At 39.9% G+C, this 24,987-nt stretch overlaps 1 pseudogene; it reads right to left on the reverse strand.

Moving 5' to 3' along the window:
- Nucleotides 1-13,248: 13,248 nt before the first annotated feature.
- On the reverse strand, nucleotides 13,249-14,474 carry LOC124509427 (magnesium transporter NIPA2-like; annotated as a pseudogene).
- Nucleotides 14,475-24,987: the final 10,513 nt, after the last annotated feature.

Below are 24,987 nucleotides of genomic sequence, written 5' to 3' on the forward strand. Positions count from 1 at the left end.
GAGTGGAAAGGAATGCAATGGCTAGTGAAATATCCCAGGTAATTGGGGGATACAGGGGTGTGGTAGACAAATTAATGTTCCCCCCACATATGTCCCTAGAAATGAGTATGACATACTACATGGCAAATGGGAGTTAAAGTTGCAGGTGGAATAAATGTTGCTAATAAGATGACTTTAAGATAAGATTATCCCGGATTATCCACATAGGCCCAATGTAATCACAGCAGTTCTTAAAATGTGGAAGAGGGAAGCAAAAAGTCAGAGTCAGAGGAAGAATTTAAAATATTACACTGCTGGCTTTAAAGGTGGAGAAGAATGTCATGAGCTAAGTCATGCAGGAAGCCTCCAGAAACTGCAAAAAGTAAGAAACCAATTGCACAACAATGTAAGTATATTTAACACTACTGAACTGTAAACTTTAAAATGGCTAAGATGGTAAATTTTATGTTATGCTATGTATCTTACCACAATTTTCAAAAAAGTAGGAAATGAGTCTCCAGAGGGAACAATGAATAAAGACTACAGATTTATCTCAGGAAAGTCACTGAACAAGAAAACTTAAAATAAGTAACAATACAAACAAACCTGGGGGATTGGGAGAGTCTGATTTGCATACTAACACATTGCTCAATTTTCAACAAAATTACTAGACATGCAAAGAAACATGAAGATGGCCCATACACATGAAAGAAAACAATCCATAGAAACCATCTCTGAGGACTAGGAAAATACTTAAAAATTTTTTTTAATGTTTGTTTATTTTTTTAATTTATTTGGGAGGGGGGTAGGGAGAACACAAGCAGGGGAGTGGGGAAAAGAGACACAGAGTGAGAGTGAGAGAGAGAGAGAGAGAGAGAGAGAAAGAGCGTGAAAATCCCAAGCAGGCTCTGCACTGTCAACACAGAGTCCCACATGAGGCTCAAACTCAAACCGTGAGTTCATGACCTGAGCCAAAACCCAGAGTTAGATGCTTCACTGACTGAACCACCCAGGCAACCCAGACTAGGAAAAGACTTTAAATCAGCTACCTTAAACATGCTCAAAGAACAAAAGGAAACCACGTCTAAAGAACTAAAAGAAAGTATGATAATGATGTGTCACCAATAGAGAATATCAATAAAAAGACAAAACTCTTCAAAAAAACTGAAATCTTGGAGTTAAGTTCAACAACTGAAATTTTAAAAATTAATTAGAAGGTCTCAATAGCATATGTGTGTGTGTGTATGTGTGTGTGTGTGTATATATATATATGTATGTATGTATATATATATATATATATATATACACATACATATATATGTGTGTGTATATATATATATATATATATATATATATATATACACACACATATATACATATATATAATGTTTATTTATTTTTGAGAGAGACAGAGACAGAATGCAAGTGGGTTAGGGACAGAGTGAGAGGGAGACACAGAATCCGAAGCAGGCTCCAGGCTCTGAGCTGTCAGCACAGAGCCCAACGTGGGGCTTGAAGTCATGAGCTGTGAGATCATGACCTGAGCTGAAGTCGGACACTCAACGACTGAGCCACCCAGGCGCCCCTCTCAACAGCATATATAACCTGACAGAAGAAATATCAGCAAACATGAAGAAATACCACTTGCAATTATCCAGTCTGAGGAACAGAAAGAAAAAGAATGAAGAAAAATTAAAAGAGCTTCAGAGACCTGTGGGAAACCATCCAGAGTCTTAGAAGGAAAGAAGAAAGAGAAAGAGACATAAAGAACATGTGAAGAAGTAATAGCCAAAAACTCCCAAAGTTTCATGAAAAACCATAAATTTACAACTCCAAGACACTAGTACAAAAGTGTTCTGGAAGCAGAACACTTAAAGAGGCATAAAATTCCCTATGCTCATTTTGTAATTAATGACTTTTTCCCCTAATTTATCTTGGAGATGACAGGAAATTCATTATTGTGACTATTGTCCATTGTACTAAAATAGACTATCCATGTCCGTTTTCCAAACTATTAGCACGCACTGCAACAATCTGAACAAATGGTCACGTTCAAAATATTCCTGAAAGAAAACTCCTGCCCAAATCAGCTGAGGCCTCACACTGATTAAGAAATGCCACTGTAGTTTTTTTATTTAAGTCAAATTATAAAATGCTTAAAAAAACAAAAAAAACACCTCCTTGTCCAAGTCACGGTTTTGTCTTGTTTTTGTTTGTTTTTGTTTATCAATGATGCTATTGTTAAAGGAAAAGAGAAGGATCTTCATATGGTACCAACTTCAAATTGAGTAAAGGAGTATGACTGAATATCAATATTGCTCATCATTTCTTTTCAAAAGGAATGAGTAAGGTTAATGAGTCAGAAATCTTTCCTCTTTGAAGCAGTCACCAATTATGAGCAAAATTCTCCGAAAAAGTCCCTGACAAAAGTAGAGGTATAAATATGCTATAACTTTGGAAATAAGAAATCTTTTTTTAATACGTTATTTATTTTTGAGAGAGAGAGAGGGAATGAGTAGGGGAGGAGGAGAGGGGGGGAAAGAGGATCTGAAGCAGGCTCTGTGCTGACAGCAGAGAGCCCAACATGGTGTTCAAACCCACACACCACAAGATCATGACCTGAGCTGAAGTCAGACACTCAATCTGAGCCAAATGCACCCTTGGAATTAAGAAATTTTAAGAGCAGTGTGAAAATATCTGAGTATTATTTGGTACAATTTTGGGTAGAGAAAAAAAGGCGATAGAAAAAATTCGTAAGTATCTATGAATCCTGAGGTTTTTATCCTCCCTCATAGCTTATTTTAAAAATTAGCTCAAAAATAAAATAATTATTTTAAGAATTAAAAAATTAGGACTGGAGGAAGATGGCAGTGTAGGAGGATGCTGGGCTCACCGCATCCTGCTGATCACTTAGATTCTACCCACATTTGCCTAAATAACCCAGAAAACTGCCAGAAGACTAGCAGAATGGACTCTCCAGAGCCAAGCATAGACAAGAGGCCCACAGAAGAGGGTAGGAAGGGCAGAGAGGCAGTGCGTGCTACACGGACCAGCGGGAGGGAGCTGGGGTGGTGGAGGGGCCGGCAAGGCAGAGCCCCCGAGTCTGACTTGCAGAAATGGAGGGGCCGGACGGAGTGAGTTAACAGCCAGTGGGACTTAACATCTGGAATGTTATAAGTCAATAGCTCTGCTCTGAGAGCAGGAGGGTTAGAGGACACTGGGAGGGAGAGTTGTTGAGCCCCGAACAACAGAGCTCAGCTCAGGGGAGAACAAAGGTGCTCACCAGTGCCATCTCCCTAGCCCATCCCCCAGCCAAAATCCCAAAGGGAACCAGTTCCCCACACGAAACTTGCTTGCACCGCGCAAACACCCAACGCTGTGCTTCTGCGGATCCATCTCTCCCGCAGCAGGTCTGACTCCCTCCCAGTGCTGCAGTGCCCCTCCTGCAGGGGACCACCGAAGGCAAAGCGAGCTGAGCCTGCCCCTTCCGCCCCTGTGCACCTTGTGGATCCACCCTGGCTAATACAACAAATCCCATAGAAGCAGCACCATAAGCCTGGCAGTGTTCAAGTAGCCCAGACAGGGGCCACACTACTCCACAGTGAGTCCTGCCCTGGGAGAGGGGAAGATAAGGTACACACCAGTCTGACTGTGGCCCCAGCGGTGGGCTGGGGGCAGACATCAGGTCTGACTGTGGCCCCACCCACCAACGCAAGTTACTTGGGACAGCACAGGGGAAGAGCCCTGCAGTTCCGCACCACTCCAGGGACTATCCAAAATGACGAAACAGAAGAATTTTCCTCAAAAGAAACTCCAGGAAGTAGCGACAGCTAACGAATTAATCAAAAAAACGATTTAAGCAATATAACAGAACATGAATTTAAAATAATAGTCATAAGATTAATCGCTGGGCTTGAAAAAAGTATAAAGGACAGCAGAGAATCTATTGCTACAGACATCAAGGGACTAAGAAACAGTCAGGAGGAGCTAAAAAATGCTATAAATCACTGGGTGTTGTATGGAAACCAATTTGAGAATAAATTTCATATATTAAAAAAAATAAAAAATAAATAAAAAATAAAAAATGCTATAAATGAGGTGCAAAATAAAATGGAGGTGAACACAGCTTGGATTGAAGAGGCAGAGGAGAGAATAGGTGAATTAGAAGATAAAATTATGGAAAAAGAGGAAGCTGAGAAAAAGAGAGATAAAAAAACTCCAGGAGTATGAGGGGAGAGTTAGAGAACTAAGTGATATGATGAAATGCAATAATATCCGTATAATAGGGATTCCAGAGGAGGAAGAGAGAGAGAGAAAGGGGCTGAATGTGTACTTGAAGAAATCATAGCTGAGAACTTCCCTGATCTGGGGAAAGAAAAAGGCATTGAAATCCAAGAGGCACAGAGAACTCCCTTCGGACCTAACTTGAATCGATCTTCTACACAACACAGCATAGTGACATGGGCAAAATACAAGGATAAAGAGAAAATTCTCAAAACAGCTAGGGATAAACACACTTTAACATATAAAGGGAGACCAATAAGACTAGTGACAGATCTATCTACTATAACTTGGCAGGCCAGAAAGGAATGGCAGGAAATCTTCAATGTGATGAACAGAAAAAATATGCAGCCAACATTCCTTTATCCAGCAAGTCTGTCACTTAGAATAGAAGGAGAGATAAAGGTCTTCCCAAACAAACAAAAACTGAAGGAATTCATCACCACTAAACCACCCCTACAAGAGATCCTAAGGGGGATCCTGTGAGATAAAGTACCAGAGACATCACTACAAGGATGAAACCTACAGACATCATGATGACTCTAAACCCGTATCTTTCTATAATAACACTGAATGTAAATGGACTAAATGCTCCAACCAAAAGACACAGGGTATCAGAATGGATAAAAAAACAAGACCCATCTATTTGCTGTCTACACGAGACTCATTTTAGACCTGAGGACAGCTTCAGATTGAAAGTGAGGGGATGGAGAACTATTTATCATGCTACTGGAAGTCAAAAGAAAGCTGGAGTAGCCATACTTATATCAGACAAACTAGACTTTAAATTAAAGGCTGTAACAAGAGATGAAGAAGGGCATTATATAATAATCACAGGGTCTATCTATCAGGAAGAGCTAACAATTATAAATGTCTATGCACCGAATACGGGAGCCCCCAAATATATAAAACAATTACTCACAAACATAAGCAATCTTATTGATAAGAATGTGGTAATTGCAGGGGACTTTAATACCCCGCTTACAGAAATGGATAGATCATCTAGACACATGGTCAATAAAGAAACAAGTGCCCTGAATGATACATTGGATCAGATGGACTTGACAGATACTTTTAGAACTCTGCATCCCAAAACAACAGAATATACTTTCTTCTCGAGTGCACATGGAACATTCTCCAAGATAGATCACATACTGGGTCACAAAATAGCCCTCAACCAGAATTGAGATAATACCGTGCATGCTTTCAGACCACAATGCTATGAAGCTTGAAATCAACCACAGGAAAAAGTCTGGAAAACCTCCAAAAGCATGGAGGTTAAAGAACACCCTACTAAAGAATAAATGGGTCAACAGGCAATTAGAGAAGAAATTAAAAAACATATGGAAACAAATGAAAATGAAAATACAACAATCCAAACACTTTGGGATGCAGCAAAGGCAGTCCTGAGAGGAAAATACATTGCAATCCAGGCCTATCTCAAGAAACAAGAAAAATCCCCAATACAAAATCTAACAGCACACCTAAAGGAAATAGAAGCAGAACAGCAAAGACACCCCAAACCTAGCAGAAGAAGAGAAATAATAAAGATCAGAGCAGAAATAAACAATATAGAATCTAAAAAAACTGTAGAGCAGATCAATGAAACCAAGAGTTGGTTTTTTCAAAAAAATAAACAAAAATGATAAACCTCTAGCCAGGCTTCTCAAAAAGAAAAGGGAGAGGACCCAAATAGATAAAGTCATGAATGAAAATGGAATTATTACAACCAATCCCTCAGAAATACAAGCAATTATCAGGGAATACTAGGAAAATTATATTCCAACAAACTGGACAACCTGGAAGAAATGGACAAATGCCTAAACACTTCCAAACCCACATACTTCCAAAACTCAAGCAGGAAGAAATAGAAAACTTGAACAGACCATAACCAGTGAAGAAATTGAATCAGTTATCAAAAATCTCCCAACAAATAAGAGTCCAGGACCAGATGGCTTCCCTGGGGAAGTCTACCAGACATTTTAAGCAGAGATAATACCTATCCTTCTCAAGCTGTTCCAAAAAATAGAAAGGGAAGGAAAACTTCCAGACTCATTCTATAAAGCCAGCATTACTTTGATTCCTAAACCAGACAGAGACCCAGTAAAAAAAGAGAACTACAGGCCAATATCCCTGATGAATATGGATGCAAAAATTCTCAACAAGATACTAGCAAATCGAATTCAACAGCATATAAAAAGAATTATTCACCATGATCAAGTGGGATTCATTCCTGGGCTACAGGGCTGGTTCAACATTCGCAAATCAATCAATGTGATACATCACATTAATAAAAGAAAAAATAAGAACCATATGATCCTGTCAACTGATGCAGAAAAAGCATTTGACAAAATTCAGCACCATTTCTTAATAAAAACCCTCGAGAAAGTTGGGACAGAAGGAACATACTTAAACATCACAAAAGCCATTTATGAAAAGCCCACAGCTAATATCATCCTCAATGGGGAAAAACTGAGAGCTTTCCCCCTGAGATCAGGAACACGACAGGGATGTCCACTCTCACCGCTGTTGTTTAACATAGTGTTGGAGGTTCTAGCATCAGCAGTCAAACAAAAGGAAATCAAAGGCATCAAAATTGGTAAAGATGAAGTCAAGCTTTCACTTTTTGCAGATGACATGAAAATGTATGTACATGACATGACATGTATCACTTTTTGTAGATACATGGAAAATCTGATAGACTCCACCAAAAGTCTGTTAGAACTGACACATGAATTCAGCAAAGTTGCAGGATACAAAATCAATGTACAGAAATCAGTTGCATTCTTATACACTAATAATGAAGCAACAGAAAGACAAATAAAGAAACTGATCCCAATCACAAGGGAACCAAGAAGCATAAAATACCTAGGAATAAACCTAACCAAAGATGTAAAAGATCTGTATGCTGAAAACTATAGAAAGCTGATGAAGGAAATTGAAGAAGATACAAAGAAATGGAACATTCCATGCTCATGGATTGGAAGAATAAATATTGTTAAAATGTCAATACTACCCAAAGCTATCTACACATTCAATGCAATCCCAATCAAAATTGCGCCAGCATTCTTCTTGAAGCTAGAACAAGCAATCCTAAAATTTGCATGGAACCACAAAAGACCCTGAATAGCTAAAGTAATTTTGAAGAAGACCAAAGTGGGAGGCATCACAATCCCAGACTTTAGCCTCTACTACAAAGCTGTAATCATCAAGACAGCATGTATTGGCACAAAAACAGACACATAGACCAATGGAATTGAATAGAAACCCCAGAATTAGACCTACAAAAGTATGGCCAACTAATCTTTGACAAAGCAGGAAAGAATATCCAATGGGCAAGAGACAGTGTCTTTAACAAATGGTGCTGGGAGAACTGGACAGCAACATGCAGAAGCATGAAACTAGACCACTTTCTTACACCACTCACAAAAACTCAAAATGGATAAAGGACCTGAATGTGAGACAGGATACCATCAAAACCCTAGAGGAGAAAGCAGGAAAAAACCTCTCTGACCTCAGCTGCAGCAATTTCTTACTTGACACATCCCCAAAGGCAAGGGAATTAAAAGCAAAAATGAACTACTGGGACCTCACGAAGATAAAAAGCTTCTGCACTGCAAAGGAAACAATCAACAAAACTAAAAGACAACCAACAGAATGGGAAAAGATATTTGCAAATGATGTATCGGACAAAGGGCTACTATCCAAAATCTATTAAGAGCTCACCAAACTCCACACCCGAAAAACAAATAATCCAGCGAAGAAATGGGCAGAAAACATGAATAGACACTTCTCTAAAGAAGACATCCAAATGGCTAACAGGCACATGAAAAGATGCTTAACGTCACTCCTCATCAGGGAAATACAAATCAAAACCACACTGAGATAACACATTCATGCCAGTCAGAGTGGCTAAAATGAACAAATCAGGAGACTAGACTAGAGATGCTGGAGAGGATGTGGAGAAACGGGAACCCTCTTGCACTATTGGTGGGAATGCAAACCAGTGGAGCCACTCTGGAAAACAGTGTGGAGGTTCCTCAAAAAATTAAAAATAGACCTACCCTATGACCCAGGAATGGCACTGCTAGGAATTTACCCAAGGGATACGGGAGTGCTGATGCCTAGGGGCACTTGTACCCCAATGTTTATAGCAGCACTTTCAACAATAGCCAAAATATGGAAAGAGCCTAAATGTCCACCAACTGATGAATGGATAAAGAAATTGTGGTTTATATACACAATGGAATACTACGTGGCAATGAGAAAGAATGAACTATGGCCTTTTGTAGCAACATGGATGGAACTGGAGAGTGTGATGCTAAGTGAAATAAGTCATACAGCGAAGGCCAGGTACCATATGTTTTCACTCTTATGTGGATCCTGAGAAACTTAACAGAAGACCATGGGGGCAGGGAAGGAAAAAGAAAAAGGGTTAGAGAGGGAGAGAGCCAAAACATAAGAGACTCTTAAAAACTGAGAACTGAGGGTTGATGGGGGGGGGAGGGAGCGGAGCATGGGTGATGGGCATTGAGGAAGGCACTGTTGGGATGAGCACTGGGTGTCATATGGAAACCAGTTTGACAATAAATTTCATATTAAAAAAAAAAGAATTAAAAAATTAGTCTTAGTCCAGAGAGAAAATCACACCTGATTGGCAAAACAAATGGTTCTAGATCTTTACTCTTCAAGCGGCTGACAACCTAAGGAGTAATATAATAAAGAAGTGCTGTGTAATATGAAAAGTCCCCCAAATAATTCTGTGACTCTTCCCTTTCCCTCTTTCTCCTTCTACTTCTAATAATTGATAGTAGCTCCTATACTGAAAGAGCGGACCTACGCCAGCCAACTCCATCTTGTTCTGAGTCCTCCACCTTGAGTGACTATGTCCCTGACATGGCCCCTTTCCGGGAAAATCGCAGAAACCTCAGACCACACCTCCTCCCCTTGAGTAACCTCCCACTCACCCGTTCAAACTTCCTGATCAAAACACGCCTGGCGAGGGGCACCTGGGTGGCTCAGTCGGTTAAGCATCCGACTTCAGCTTAGGTCACGATCTCATGGTCGTGAGTTCGAGCCCCACGTCGGGCTCTGGGCTGATGGCTCAGAGCCTGGAGCCTGCTTCTGATTCTGTGTCTTCCTCTCTCTCTGCCCCTCCCCCCGTTCGTGCTCTGTCTCTCTCTGTCTCAAAAATAAATAAATGTTTAAAACAATTTTTTTTTAATTAAAAAAACCACACCCAGCGACCTGCGTAACGGGACTCTGACCCTTCCCCAGCCAATCAGCCGAGTCCATGACCCTTCCCCAGCCAATCGGCTGAGGCCACAGCCATTACCTCACCAACTGCCCCTAGACCCCTATAAAACCTTTGTGCTTTTGGGGCGCCTGGGTGGCGCAGTCGGTTAAGCGTCCGACTTCAGCCAGGTCACGATCTCGCGCTCCGCGAGTTCGAGCCCCGCGTCAGGCTCTGGGCTGATGGCTCAGAGCCTGGAGCCTGCTTCCGATTCTGTGTTTCCCTCTCTCTCTGCCCCTCCCCCATTCATGCTCTGTCTCTCTCTGTCCCAAAAATAAATAAACGTTGAAAAAAAAAATTAAAAAAAAAATGTTTAAAAAAAAAAACCTTTGTGCTTTTGAAACTCGTTCTCTCTCTCTGGTATCTCACCGCTGCGTTAGTGCAGATAGGGGATTGAGCTCAAGCTAGCTCGAATAAAGGCTCTTTGCTTTTGCATCGGACTCGGCTCCCTGGTGGTCTTTGGGGATCACGAATTCTGGGCATAACAATACCAGGTTAATCATTAGAATCTTCTAGTGTGTTTTTAAAAATATAAATTCCTTGGTGTGCCTACAGGGCAATCCAGTATTGATCATACTTATATAACTCATGAATGTGGCCACTTGATTCCCTGTCTCATCAGTCTCCAAAGGCTCAGTGTCAAATCCCTGTGAAATTTATGTCAAAATGAATATGCAGGTCTTAGACTTAACTAGTTAAGCACAAAAAATAGTTGCTTTCCCATCCATTATAGTTAAGGATGTGACGTAAGAAAGAGAAGCTCATCACAGCCAAATGGAGGTCACCTCACCCCTTCAGGATGGAGATGATCAGAGAGGCAGTTGAGAAGAGAACCTAGGCAAGAAGGGCCAATAGAGGAACTAAGTGTTACATTCACAGAACAAACCACCAATTCATACATTTGTCCATGATGGAGACAGAAAACTCAAAGCAGGAAATGGATCAAAAAAGATGACTAAAAAGGAGTATATGCCACCCTGAGAAAACATTTTATCCTAGGGCTGGTCAAGTCAGGAAAAGTTCAGTTAGAATTGTTACGGAACCTGGTCTGGATCACCCAGCGGAAGAACCAAGAGGCACTCGGATATCTTGGAAGGCAGGAGGTTTATTTCACCCTGGTGGGCTCAGAGGAGATGGCTCTCCAGAGGTCTGAGTTCTGAGCGCAAGCATGGGGGACAATTTATAGTAGTTACTTCCGCATTAGTAGTAATTTGGTGCATGTGGCAAGCGGGATAGGAAGAAGAACCTTGAAGGGAGTCTTGGGGTGGGGACTGGAATTACCCTCTCAGTCCTGTCGGCCATCTTACAACATAATTATGTTAAGATTCCCTATCAGAATCACAAAGGGAGCTTATCCATAGGACAAGGCTGGCTTTTGCTTTCAACGTCTATGTGTTTTCCTCTGTGAAAGCTGTTCCTGGCAGCACCAAGAATATGGTTTCCCGTATTCCCGTAACCAGTGGGTCCATTCTGACTACAGAGAGAGTTGCCCTCAGACTGTATTACAGGGACATCGTCTCATGAAGGTACAGGTTTAAAGAAACAGTCTTAGCTTAGAGCTAGCTCTTCCAGGAAGATTTCTCTGAATGTTCAGGTTGTATGCCTATTCACTGGGACTCAGGACCACTGCACACATACGTCCTTTAATGCTCTTCCAAGTATTTAGAAAGTAGCTGTTCATATGCATGTCTTTCAAAAAAAAAAAACAAACAAACAAAAAAACACTATGGTCTCTCTATGAGAACTGGTACTGTCTTCTCTGCTTTCCTAGCCCTAATTCCCAGGACAATAACCAGCACATGAAATCTGCTAAAGAACATTTGTTGTCTAGTTTCCTAATTTTGTCCCAAAGGACAAAATGTGTATCTTTTCTTTCTTTTTGGCTCAGCCACACCAGTGAACTGCGCTGGGCTAAAGTATTGGAGCTAACAGTAATAGACTCCAGTGCTCTTCATGTCAACAGAGAAGTGAGTGCCTCTCACCTGCAGAGAGGCAGAGGAACCTAGCACAAGAGGGGCCACATGTGGGAGCAAAGGATTCTGTGTGGTTCTCTATTACTTTCTTTTTTTTTTAATGGTTTCAATTTTTCTTTTTATTATAACATGAGCTAAATTTAAGGAACTAATCTTTTTTTTTTTTTTTTTTTTTTTTTTTTTTTTTTTTTAAATTTTTTTTTTTCAACGTCTATTTATTTTTGGGACAGAGAGAGACAGAGTATGAACGGGGGAGGGGCAGAGAGAGAGGGAGACACAGAATCGGAAACAGGCTCCAGGCTCTGAGCCATCAGCCCAGAGCCCGACGCGGGGCTCGAACTCACGGACCGCGAGATCGTGACCTGGCTGAAGTCGGACGCTTAACCGACTGCGCCACCCAGGCGCCCCAAGGAACTAATCTTTTGACTTTATTTCCCAGAGTTGTCAGAATATACAAGTGACAATGTAACTCATGAAAATATACTGAAAAGTATAAGAGCTGATGTAAAATGGTAATCAAGGTTCCAGGTATCAAGGAATTAGAGTAAGTGAAGAATGAAATCAGTCAGGCTACTGCCTGAGAGACACAGGATGCACTGGTTTAGCAAGGTGCCATCAAGGAATAGGAAAACATCAAATGTGTGGTGGTAAGTCATAGCATGAGAAAGATTTCCACTGGGCAACTCTCCACCATTTTTACTTTTGAAAATGAGTTATTCTTCATTTAATAACAGGATTCTCTTAAGCTAACATTTCAAAATTAAAATCATTTGTATAGGTAAGGTAAATCACAGTATAATGATTAGGAAAATTTTCTTCTTTTTTAAATCAAAAACCCTCCAAATGGTCAGGGATTGATGGAGTGGGGATGACAAATGTACATTTCAGACTGTCATCACCAATGAAAAAATAAAACATTTTTATGGACTTAAAACTGTCAATGCACTTAGATTTGGCAAAAGGAAAATTTAAAACACCTCTATATTAATACAAGGCCAATAGAAATTGGCCATGTAATGAGGTCATTTTAGTGAACTACCAACATGTAAATATAAGAAAAATAATTTCGTGGTCAATTTCAGTGAAACTTTAAAAAAGATTGTCTCTAGAGAACATTTGTTGAGAACAATGCTTTTTCAGTCACATTCTGATACTCAAATTCACTTTATAATCCAATTATAGATTCATCTTTTAATTGCACTAATTTTTAAAAAGCTGTGAGATTTCCATTTCTTCAGGAGATATTTTCATCACTGTGTTCTTCAATTCCACAGGTTAAGCTTCCTTCATTATTATTAAGAACTTCATACATGTTAGAGAGATTGCCATTCACTGCTTTTTTGTCTTTCAAAAAGACAAAGGGAGACTACCTAGAATAAAGCTGATATCTTTAGAGGCATGCAACAAGAATATTCCCACAATGATTGTAAAAGTACCATCAAAGTACCATCGACATCATCAATAGGCATATCTTGCCACTTCTTAAAAAGACCAGCTAAACATGGGGCACCGGGGTGGCTCAGTTGGTTAAACGTCTGACTTTGGCTCAGGTCATGATTTTGTGGTTTGTAGGTTTGAGCCCCATGTCAGGTTCTGTGCTGACAGCTCAGAGCCTGAAGCCTGCTTCAGGTTCTGTGTTTCTCTCTATCTCTTCCCCTCCCCCACTCATGAGCGTGTGTGCACTCTCTCTCTCTCTTTCTCTCTCAAAAAAAAAAAAAAAAGAATAGCTGAACCAGTTCAAACTGAGGTTGTAAAAAATATGTAATATACTGAAGTGAGAATGAAAGTATTGAATATACCCAGGGCCCTGCCCAGGTAATTAATCTGTGTGCTCTCATAGACTATAAGGCTCAGCAGCAGAATCCTGGCCAGATGTCACAACACAGGCTTTCCAGCAAACATCTCTTTGATATCAAGGCTCAGGCCCTTAACACAAGACAACAAAAACACTCTGATTACAGAGCAGATTTCTAGGTACACAAGAATGTTTTTCTGTCTATGGCAAGGTCCCACCTCAAAGATTAATATCAATGACACAATGACCACAAGGGTTGCAAAGACTACAAAACCTGGATCTCCCAGCTTATGAGACATTTCGTTTGAAGTCTTGATCTCCTCTTCTCTAGAGCATGAATGACCATAACTATAGATTCTAGAATACTTAGCAAACAACCAATTTTCCCATGAAAATTATGTCTTTCATTTAGAGTGGGTGTATGAAGAAAGGATGCACTTACTGGGATGCTGAGAGCTCCTAATGAAGTCACAAGGGTGGCTGGTGCAAAGGCATATGCAGCAAAGTTGGCCACCTCACCTGCTCCCATTGATAGCAATCCAGCCCACCACAATGATTCTTTAAGATATGCATGGCCACCTTGACCTGCTCTCTTGGAGCCTTTCCTGGCAACTTGCAGAAGACTTTGTTTTTTTTGTTGTTGTTGGGTTTTTTTGTTTGTTTGTTTTTTCAAAATGAAACTCTTGCCAATGAAAATGCTGGAGCTCATAGCCAATCCCAGAACAGTGTAAAAGTTGTATTTTCCATGCCCCTTGATCACTTCATTCGTTACTGAAAAAGTTCTTATGAGTCACAATGATCACAAAACAGAGAAATGACTGGCGCTGGAGGCAGGATTATGCAGTCTTCAAATATGTAAGTTTAATATGGTCTCTCTTATGAAAAAAGGCTGAAAGAGGTTTTAGAGATGACTATTCACTCCCATTTTCTTATAAATATTATTCTTCACTCTCATTTAAAGTTTTAAACCCAGGCAGAGTAGCTCGAGTCCCAGTTGGAGGCTGGCCATGTGGCTTCCCCTCCACTATCTGGCCCTGATCACCTCCACTCACATGCCCACACAGGCTGCACAGGCCACCCCCTCTTGAGCTCCCGCAGCCAGTGCCTTCCTTGCCATACAGGAGGAGGTGAGAGCATCTAGGGCTGCAGCCATGCGCACCTGGCCTCCTCCATGGGGGCGCACTGAGGGGAACCTGCCCCAGATGACATGTGACCCCTAACCCCTGTCTCAGGAACCAAGGGCAGTTCTCTATCACTTTCCATCCCAAGAAGTCACCTCAATTCCAGGTGCTGAAGGAAACATCATCACGTTACGAGAAGGGGGTAAAGGCTTTTTTTCTCTTCTGGGGTGTTATTTTAAAACAGTCCCTAAAGATTTATCTTTAATAATTTAGAGGCCCCATGAGAAGAAGACAAACCTTCCATATGAGCTCTGACCTTCTCCTGCCACTCTAAACACAGCTCAGAGGAGTAACATTTTGCCCTTAACAAAAAATAATTCAAATGAGGTTCAAAGAATCCTCCAATACCATAGCCACCAACCTGGCAGTAAAAAAACAAACAGGGTTAACTAGGTGGACAACCCTCAAGGCAGTCTAGGAACTCTGTATTCCCAAGCCTGCACCTAAGTGAAGATACAATAAGCAGTTTATCCGGCACCTGCATCTAGATGAGGAAATTAAGGATCAAAGAGGATATGGAACTTATTCAAGGTCAGAAAGCTAGAAAGTAGCAAAGCTGTGATTCACACCCAGGCTTTCTAGTTCCTTAGCTCATGCTCTTAAACCTTCAGCCATTTGTGGACCCAGAGGAAAAAGGATGAGGCAACCAACAATCAGACTGGGTAGGTTTCTGTGGGAAGGCGCATAGAAGTGGGGCTCAGGACATTTCAAGGACAGTGTCCCCAAAATTGAGTATGGGAAGCTTCAGACTAGAGGTAACCATGAATCAAATGCAAGATGGAAAATGGTGGGATGCCTGGGTGGCTCAGTCAGTTGAGTATCTGACTCCTGATTTCGGCTTCATGATTTCATGGTTGTGAGACTGAGTCTAGCATCAGGCTCCACGTGCTGAACATGAAACCTTCTTGGGATTCTTTCTCTCCCTTTTATCTCTGCCCCTCCCCACATCTCTCTCAAAATAAATAAATAAAAATTTTTATGGGAAATGGCAAGAACAGGAGATTAGCAGAGAGATCACCTACTCAGATGGACTCAGATAAGTCATACCTGGAGAAATTCTGCTGTTTCTTCTAACAACCCAGTGATCAGCTAACTGCTTTTATTTACTTGGACAATTACAGGCCCTTTGTCTTCTGTCAGAAATAACTGAACAGGGAAAATCGGGCAGAAGAGGAGGGCCTGAGGAAGAGAGAAAAGGGGACCAATGTGAGTCAGAAGAAGCAGATGGTGTAGAAAATGAGGGGAGACATGGGGGTTCAGAGGTCATTCCTTCTGCAAACGCCACAACTGTCATTTTTGGCTGAGAAATGCCATATGAGAATCTTTAGAATCCTTATAATGTCAGCATTCACAGGGTCCTTTCCAACCTCTCATCTGATGACAATACTGAGATGATAATGTGAAAGTAAACTGCCCAAGTTTATAAAGCCAGTAAGTGGCAGAGCTGGGACTATAATTCAAGGTTTCAAATTTTTAGTCCTGTACCTTTTATGATGGTAATTAATAAGACCTCCCAAACTTTTTTTTTAAATTTAAATCCAAGTTAGTTAACATATACTGTAGTATTGGTTTCAGGGACAGAATTTAGTGATTCATCACTTACATATAACACCCAGTGCTCATCCCTGCAAGCGCCCTCCTTAATGCCCATCACCCATTTAGCCCATCCCCCCACCCAACACTCCTCCAGCAACCCTGTTTTTTCTCTGTATTTAAGAGTCTCTTATGGGCTGTCTCCCTCTCTGTGTTTATCTTATTTTTCCTTCCCTTCTCCTATGTTCATCTATTTTGTTTCTTAATTTCCACGTATGAGTGAAATCACATATTTCTTTCTCTGACTTACTCTGCTTAGCATAATACACTCTAGTTCCATCCATGTTGTTGCAAAAAGCAAAATTTCATTCTTTTTGATTGCTGAGTAATATTCCATTGTGTGTGTATACATACATATACACACACCACATCTGATGGATGAATGGATAATTCATCAGTTGATGGACATTTGGGCTCTTTCCATACTTTGGCTATTGTTGACATCTGCTATCGACATCTGAGTGCATGTCCCCTTTGAATCAGCACTCCTGTATCCTTTGGAAAAATACCTGGTAGTGCAAATGCTGGGTCATAGGGAGTTCTATTTTTACTTTTTTGAAGAACCTCCATACTGTTTTCCAGAGTGGCTGTACCAGTTTGCATTCTCACCAGCAGTGCAAAAGGGTCCCCTTTCCCTGCATCCTCCCCAACATCTGTTGTTGCCTGAGTTGTTAATTTTAGCCTTTTTGACAGGTGTGAAGTGGCATCTTATTGTGGTTTTGATTTGTATTTCCCTGATGATAAGTGACATTGAGCATCTTTTCATGTGTCTGTTAGCCATCTAGATGTCTTCTTCTTCTTTTTCTTAATGTTTATTTATTTTTGAGAGAGAGATAGAGAGGGGAGGAAGGGCAGAGAGAGAGGGAGACAAAGAATCCAGAACAGGCTCCAGGCTCAGAGCTGTCAGCACAGAGCTTGATGCAGAGCTTGAACTCACGAACCCCAAGTTCATGACCTGAGCTGAAGTCAGACGCTTAACCAACTGAGCCACAAGTGCCCCAAGGATGTCTTCCTTAGAAAGGTGTCTATTCATGTCTTTTGACCATTTCTTCACTGAATTGTTTTTTGGGTACTAGTTTGATAACTTCTTTATAGATTTTGGGTACTAACCCTTTATCTGATATATCATTTGCAAATATTTTCTCCCATTCCATAGATTGCCTTTTAGTTTTGCTGACTGTTTCCTTTGATGTGCAGAAGTCTTTATCTTGATGAGGTCCCAATAGTTATGTTTGCTTTTGTTTCCCTTGCCTCTGGAGACATGTCAAGTAAGAAGCTTGCTGCGGCTGCGGTCAAAGAGGTTGTTGCCTGTATTCTCCTCTAGGATTTTGATGGCTTCCTGTTTCACATTTAAGTCTTTCATCCATTTGGAATTTGGTTTTGTGTATGGTGTAAGAAAGCGGTCCAGTTTCATTCTTCTTCATGTCGCAATCCACTTTACCCAACACCATTTGCTGAAGAGACTGTCTTTATTCCATTGCATATTCTTGCCTCCTTTGCCAAAGATTAGTTGGCCATAACTTTGTGGGTCAATTTCTGGGTTTTCTATTCTGTTCCGTTGATCTATGTGTCTGTTCTTATGCCAGTCTCATACTGCCTGGATGATTACAGCTTTGTAATACAGCTAGAAGTCTGGAATTGTGATGCCTCCAGGTTTAGTTTTTTTTTTTTTTTTTTTTTTTTTTTTTTTTCAGGATTGCTTTGGCTATTCAGGGTCTCTTCTGGTCCCATACATACACAGTTTAGGATTATTTGTTCTAGCTTTGTGAACAATGCTAGTGTCATTTTGATAGGAATTGCATTGAATATGTACATTGCTTTGAGTAGTATTGACATTTTAACAATATTTGTTCTTCCAATCCATCACCATGGAATCTTTTTCCATTTTTCGTGTCTTCTTCAATTTCTTTCATAAGCTTTCTATAGTTTTCAGGGTATAGTTCTTTTATCTCTTCGTTAGGTTTATTTCTAGGTATCTTAGATTTTTGGTGCAATTGTAAATGCGATCAATTCCTTGATTTCTCTTTCTGCTGCTTCATTACTGGTGTATAGAAACGTAACCTATCCTTCATTACCCTTTTAATGCCCATAGGATCACTAGTGATGGCCCTTTTTTGATTTCTGATATTAGTAATTTGTATTTTCTTTTTTATTGATTGCCTGGCTAGAGGCTTATCAATTTTATTCGTCTTTCCAAATAATCAGCTTGTGGCTTTGTTGATTTTCTCTATTGTTTTCCTGTTCAATTTCATTGATGTCTGCTCTAATTTTTATTATTATTTTTCTTAACTTCTGACTTAATTTGCTCTTATTTCTTTCCAGTTTCCTAGGACAGAAGCTGAGATTCTTGATTTTAGATTTTTCTTCTCTTCTAATATAAATATACATATATATGTGTGTGTGTGTGTATATATATATATATATATATATATATATATATATTCAGTGCTATAAACATCCCTCCAATCACTGCTTTTGCTGCATCAAATCTGATAAATTGGATTTTCATTAGATTAAAATTTCTAACTTTCTCAAGACTTCTACTTTGACCCATATGTTATTCAAAAGTGCATTGCTTAATCTCCAAATAATTTGGAATTTTCCAGTTTCTTTCTGTTGTTGATTTCTAGCTTAATTCTGTTGTGGTCGGAGAACATACTTTGTATGACTTATATTCTTTTAAATTTGTTAAGATGTGTTTTAAGTCTGAAGATATGATCTATCTTGGTGAATGTTCCATGTGAGTTTGAGAAGAATATATATACGTAGCCTTTGTTGGATGAAGTATTCTATAAATGCCAATTAGATTCAATTAGTTTTCAGTTCAACTATGTCATTACTGATTCTCTGCTGGCTCCCTCTGTGAATTACTGATAGTGAAACATATTGAAGTGTCTAACAATAATAGATATTTCTATTTCTCCTTTAAGTTCTATGAGTTTTTGCTTCATGAGTTTTGATACTATACTGTCAGGAGCACATACATTCAGATTTGTTCTGTCTTCTTGAAGAATAAGCTTATTATATAATGCCCTTATTTATTACTGGAATTATCTTTGCTCTGAAATCTGCTTTGTCTGAATTCAATATAATGACTTCAGCTTCCTTTTGTTATTTTTTTAAAAGTTTTTTTTTAATTTATTTAAGTAGTCTCTACACCTCATGTGGGGCTCGAACCCACATCAACATCAAGAGTCACATGCTCTCCTGACTGAGCTAGCCAGGTATCCCCTTCAGCTTCTTTTTGATCAGTGTTAGCTTGGTATATCTTTTTCCAACATGTTACTTCTATTATATATGTGTCTCTGTGTTTACAACAGGTTTCTTACAGACAATATGTGGTTGGGTCTGTTTTTTTTTAATCCACTCTGATAGTATCTGTCTTTTAATTGGTGAATTTTGATCATTCTTATTTAAAGTGTTTTTTAATATAGTTGGATTAATACATACCATATTTGTTATTCTATTCATTGCCCTTATTCTTCGTTTCTTAGTCTTCTAATCTTTTTTCTGCCTTCTCTGGTTTTAATTGAGCATTTTATATGATTCCATTTTTTATCTCCTGTTAACATGCCACATCTTCTAAAAAGAACTTTCAGTGGTTGCTTAAGAGTTTGCAACCAATTCAAGTCCACTTATAAGTAACGATCTACTGCTTCATGGTTGGTGCACATACCTCATAATGGAGTATTCCCAATTTTCCTCTTTCATCCCTTATAACATTTCTGTCATTCATTTCACTTATGCATAATCACCTAATATATACTGCTGCTATTATTACTTTGAACAAACTTATCTGTTAGACCAGGTCTAAGATAGACAAGTAGAAGATTTTATTTTGGGGGGAAAAAGATTTTATTTCACCTTCATTAATTTCTCAAAGACCCTTTCTTTATATAGACTCAAATTTCTAACTTATATCATTTTCCTTCTTTCTAAAGAACTTCTTTTAACATATCTTGCAAGGTAGGTCTGCCAGAAACAACTCACTCAATTTTTGTCTGATAAAGTCTTTATTTCACCTTACTATTTAAGGATAGTTTCACTGGATACAGAATTCTAGTTTGGTTGTTTTTTTCTTTCAACACTTTAAATATTTTACTCCTTTCTCTTCTTGCTTACATAATTCTGAACAGAAATCTGATGTAATTTTTACCCTTAAAGCTCTATAGTAAAGGTGTTTTTTTTCTCGATGGCACCACATAAGATTTTTTGTCTTTTATTCTGTGCAGTGTGAATGTGAAATGCCTAAGTGTAGAACTTTTGGTATTTTTCCTGCTTGGAATTCCCTGAGATCATTGGATCTGTGGTTTGGTATCTGACCTTACTTTCAGAAAATTCTAAGCCATTATTACCTGAAATATTTTTTCTCCTCATTTTGTTCTTTCTTATCTTTCTGCTGTTCTCACTGTGCATATGTTACTCCTTTTGTAATTTCCCCACAATTCTTACATATTATGTTTTTTACATAAATTTTCTCTTCAGTTTGGAAAATTTCTGTTAACACATCTTCAAATCTCATTGCTTCTTTGCTCAGCCCTTCCAATATGCTGATAAGCCCATTGAAACCTTTTTTCATTTCTGTTACAATACTTTTAGTTCTAGCATTTCTGTTTGAAACTTTCTTAGAAGTTCCAACTCTCTGCTTATATTATCCATCTGTTCTTGCATATTGTCCACTTTTTCCATCAAAACCCTTAGCATAAAGGAAAACCGGGGGAATTCAAGATGTTCACAGACAGCATTAATGATCCAAACATAGACTCAGAACTCTAGAATGCCACACACATGTACAGTACTGTGTATAATACTAAGAAAGACCTAAGTAGGCCCTAATTTCTCATGTCCCACGGTCCTTGAGTCTCTGAACAGGCCAGATGTGAAAGTTAAGGCAGAATTGTAAACTGCCTGCCAGAATATTGAAGGTGTGCCCTGACACCCACACAAGTCCCTCAGAAAAGGCTGAGAGACTTTTGGTTCCAGATATCTAAGGAAATACTGGTCTAACAATTAGCTGACCTGCAAACTAACCAAGCAGAGATGTAAGAGGCCACACAAGAAAATAAATACATACAATATAGAATGACACTGTGAAAGTCACTACACAAACAGCACAAACAACAACAAACGCTGGGAATGGGATGAGGGGGAATCTAATTTCCAGAGTTCCCATACTACAAGATTTTAAATTTCCAATTTCACACCCTAAAAATACAAAAAATGCAAAGAAACATGAACATATGGTTCTTACACAGAAGAAAAGCAGTCTGCAAGCCTATAACTGGACTTAGTTAATAAGAATTTTTAAGAAATATTTATTTATTTTTGAGAGAGAGAAAGAGAGACAGAGACAGAGAGGCACACAGAGAAAGAGAGAGAGACAGAGAGAGAGAATGAGTGGGGGAGTGGCAGAGACAGAGGGACCAAATCCAAAGCGACTCCAGGCTCTTAGCTTTCAGCACAGAGCCCAACACAGGGCTCAAATCCACGAACCACAAGATCATGACATGGGCCAAAGTTGGATGCTCAACCGACTGAGCCACCCAGGTATCCCAATTAATAAGACCTTAAGCCAGCTATTATAGTAAATATTTTCAAAGAATTACAGGCAACCATGTCTAAAATGCTAAAAGGAACACACACACACACACACACACACACACACACACACACACAATGATACCTTACCAAAGAAAGAATATCAATAAAAAGAGTAAAAGTATAAAAAAAGAACCAATAGCAACTCTGGAGTTGAAAAATAAAAGAACTGCAATATAAAATTCACTAGCAGATTTGAACTGGCATAAAAAAGAATCACTAAGGGGCGCCTGGGTGGCTCAGTCAGTTAAGCATCCAACTCTTGATTTCAGTTCAGGTCATGATCTCTCAGTTTCTGGGTTTGAGCCCTGCACTGCACTCTGCACTGACAGTGTGCAGCCTGCTTGGGATTCTTTCCCTCTCTCTCTCTGCCCCCTGATAATGTGCTCTCTCTCTCTCTCAAGAATAAATAGATAAATTTTAAAAAATCACTGAACTTGAAGACAGGTCAAATAAGATTACCCAGTATACAGAAGAGAGAGGAAAACAATGAATAAAAACAAGAGAGTCTGAGGTAAAAGGGAGTAGGATACTGAAGTAAGAAAAGCCAGGAATCTCTCTATACCTAAACAATAATTGCACTGCCAGAAGTTGTCTGAAGTGACTGCTGAAAGTGTGCAGCTTCCTGGGGAATGCTTGTTTGGTAAACTGCAGTTATTATCATTTGATATCAGATCTCAGTAGAGTTTCAGCTACCCATCCCTGTGGCAACCCATATTTCTGCATGGCTGAAGCCAGAGTGGGTAATAAAGACTTTATCCTCCAAATATCAAGATTCTCAGTTCTGAATGAAGACTACTATTTCTGATTGCTGCCAGAGGCTCGCTGGCATTGTTCCAATCCACATGAGCTATAGCAGTGTCCTGAAGATTTAAAGAAGCGTATCTATTTTTACAACATTAAAAAACTGCACAGAATTAAGAGTAGGGGAACCCTATGCTTGGCTCCTCTCTCAAACACAGCTAGGTAAATACCAAACCATTTTCAACACCCAAGAAATTTATCTGAGGACTGAGAAAACAAACTGTATATGAAGAAGGAGAAAAATAGCCACATCATGGAAAGTAGGAGGTGCAAAGAGTTGATTCGGTGGAGAAAAGATCTGCAGGTGCTGTAGAATGGAGGGAGCCCTGTGCACAGAGAGAGGAGAAAGAGAAAACAGTGTTCAGGGTATGACACAAGAAAAATACTTCCCCAAAACCAATGACTGGGAAAAACAAAGGGGCTGATTATCACAAATTTTTAAAAGCAGTGGAGCTCAACGTCTAAAGTTTTAAAAGTTCCTACCATTGCTGGGGTTGGGCCAGGTGGGCTTAGCAATGCTCCTGTGGAGAAGGAGGGCTGAGGCCTGGGAAGGCAGCATGGTTTAAAGATCCCCTGGATCACACTGAGGGAGACAGTTTCCCTTCTTGGAGTGCATTTAGAAAAGCTGGCATTGCCCCTCAGGGGACAAGAGACAGTGGGCACCATTTACTAGCCCAATAACTAGCAAAGCAGTAGAGGCACCTGCTGAAGGCATGTAACCTGAAGCCAGCTTTTGGCTGTGCTTTACCACAAACTCCAAACCCCTACATAGTCGTACAACTGCTTTTCTGGGGCAAACTGGCACCAGCCACAAAATGGCAAGATCCTCCCACAGAGGATCCACAGAGGATCAGTGTGGGCCCATGCCATGCTGAGTCCCTAAAATTTGGAATTTTGAAACCCAACTGTGTGCCTGAAATAAAGCATAGGATCACTGTGCTGCCAGGTAGAGATGTCTGGGACACAGACAGGATGAAGGCAGGGTTCTGATGGAAGCCTGGAAAGCAAGAGGGAAGATTGTTTGCTCTTCTATGAGGGAAGAGGGCTTCTGTGAGGGCTTCCTGAACAGCAGCAGGCACAAACTCCCCTCTCTGGGGAGGAGAGACCAGGGTGATGCCATTTCCCCCCATCAATCAGCATAGACAGACTTCTCTGAGCAACACAGCTCCCTTAGTCAGGGGGAGAAGCCACTTACATCAAGCTCTGTCCACATGGGCCCTGCAGGTGCATCTTTACTAGGGCAAGTCAGCTGGAGACCCAGCACAGCAGTCCCCTCCCCCAGAAGACTAGCACACATCCTTTGCATACACCAAGTCTACTGATCATAGTGTTCTGAAAGCTTCAGCTCTAAAGGAAATAGGATCTAGCCTCTTTAACCAGCAGACCAAAACACAACTAGTTAGAACTTGCCACACAGTGGACAAGGTCCAAACACTCCGCATTGCAGGCAAGGAGAAACTTCAGAGCACTGAACTGAGGGAAAGAGCAGGCAAAGCAGAACAGAGTGCACATTGTGAAATACTTTCTGAAGCGCCAGACTGTGGACAGTATTGGACTTCTTCTTAATATAGCCATTACTTTCAGGAACAGGAAATATAACAGGCTTTCCTAAGAGCAACAACGAAAAAAGTGACCTACAGAAAATGACAAGACAAAGGAATTCACTCCCCAAAAAAGAACAGGAAGAGGTCACAGCCAGGAATCTAATCAAAACAGAGAGAAGTAATATGCCTGAATCAGAATTTTAAAACAAAAGTCATAAGGATACTAGCTGGGTTTGAGAAAAGCATAGAAGACATAGAGCATCTCTTACTGCAGAGATTAAAGAAACTCAAAACTAGTCAGGCTGAAATAAAAAAAATGATATATAACCGAGAAACAAAACCAACTACATGCAATGACAACAAGGATGGACGAACAAGAGGAACGAATCAATGATATAGAAGATAAAATTATGTAAAATAATGAAGCTGAAAAGAAGAAGGAGAGAAAAGTATTAGACCACAAATGTAGATTTAAGGAACTCAGGAACTCCATAAAGCATAAGATTCATATCTTATATGAATATCTTATATCTGATATGATAGATTCATATCAAAGGAGTTTCAGAGGAAGAGAGGGATAAAAGAGCAGAATGTTTATTTGAGCATATTATAGCTGAAAACTTCCCTGATCTGGAAAAGGAAACAGTCATCCAAATCCAGGAAGCACAGACAACTCCCATAAAATTCAACAAAAGCCAGCCAACACCAAGACATATCAAAGTAAAATACAAAAAATACAGGGATAAGGAAAGAATACTGAAAGTAGCAAGGGAAAGGAAATCCCTATCTTACAAGGGAAGACAAATCAGGTTAGCAGCAGACCTATCAACAGAATCTGTGCAGGGCAGACGTGAGTGACATGATATATTCAACATGTTGAATGGAAAAAACGTGCAGCTAAGTACACTTTATCTAGCAAGACTGTCATTCAGAATAGAAGGAGAGA

This window comes from Lynx rufus, unplaced genomic scaffold (genome assembly GCF_022079265.1).
Source record: "Lynx rufus isolate CCGP_SWC_20201006 ecotype Redwood Valley unplaced genomic scaffold, mLynRuf1.p SCAF_1, whole genome shotgun sequence".
Classification (NCBI taxonomy): domain Eukaryota; kingdom Metazoa; phylum Chordata; class Mammalia; order Carnivora; family Felidae; genus Lynx; species Lynx rufus.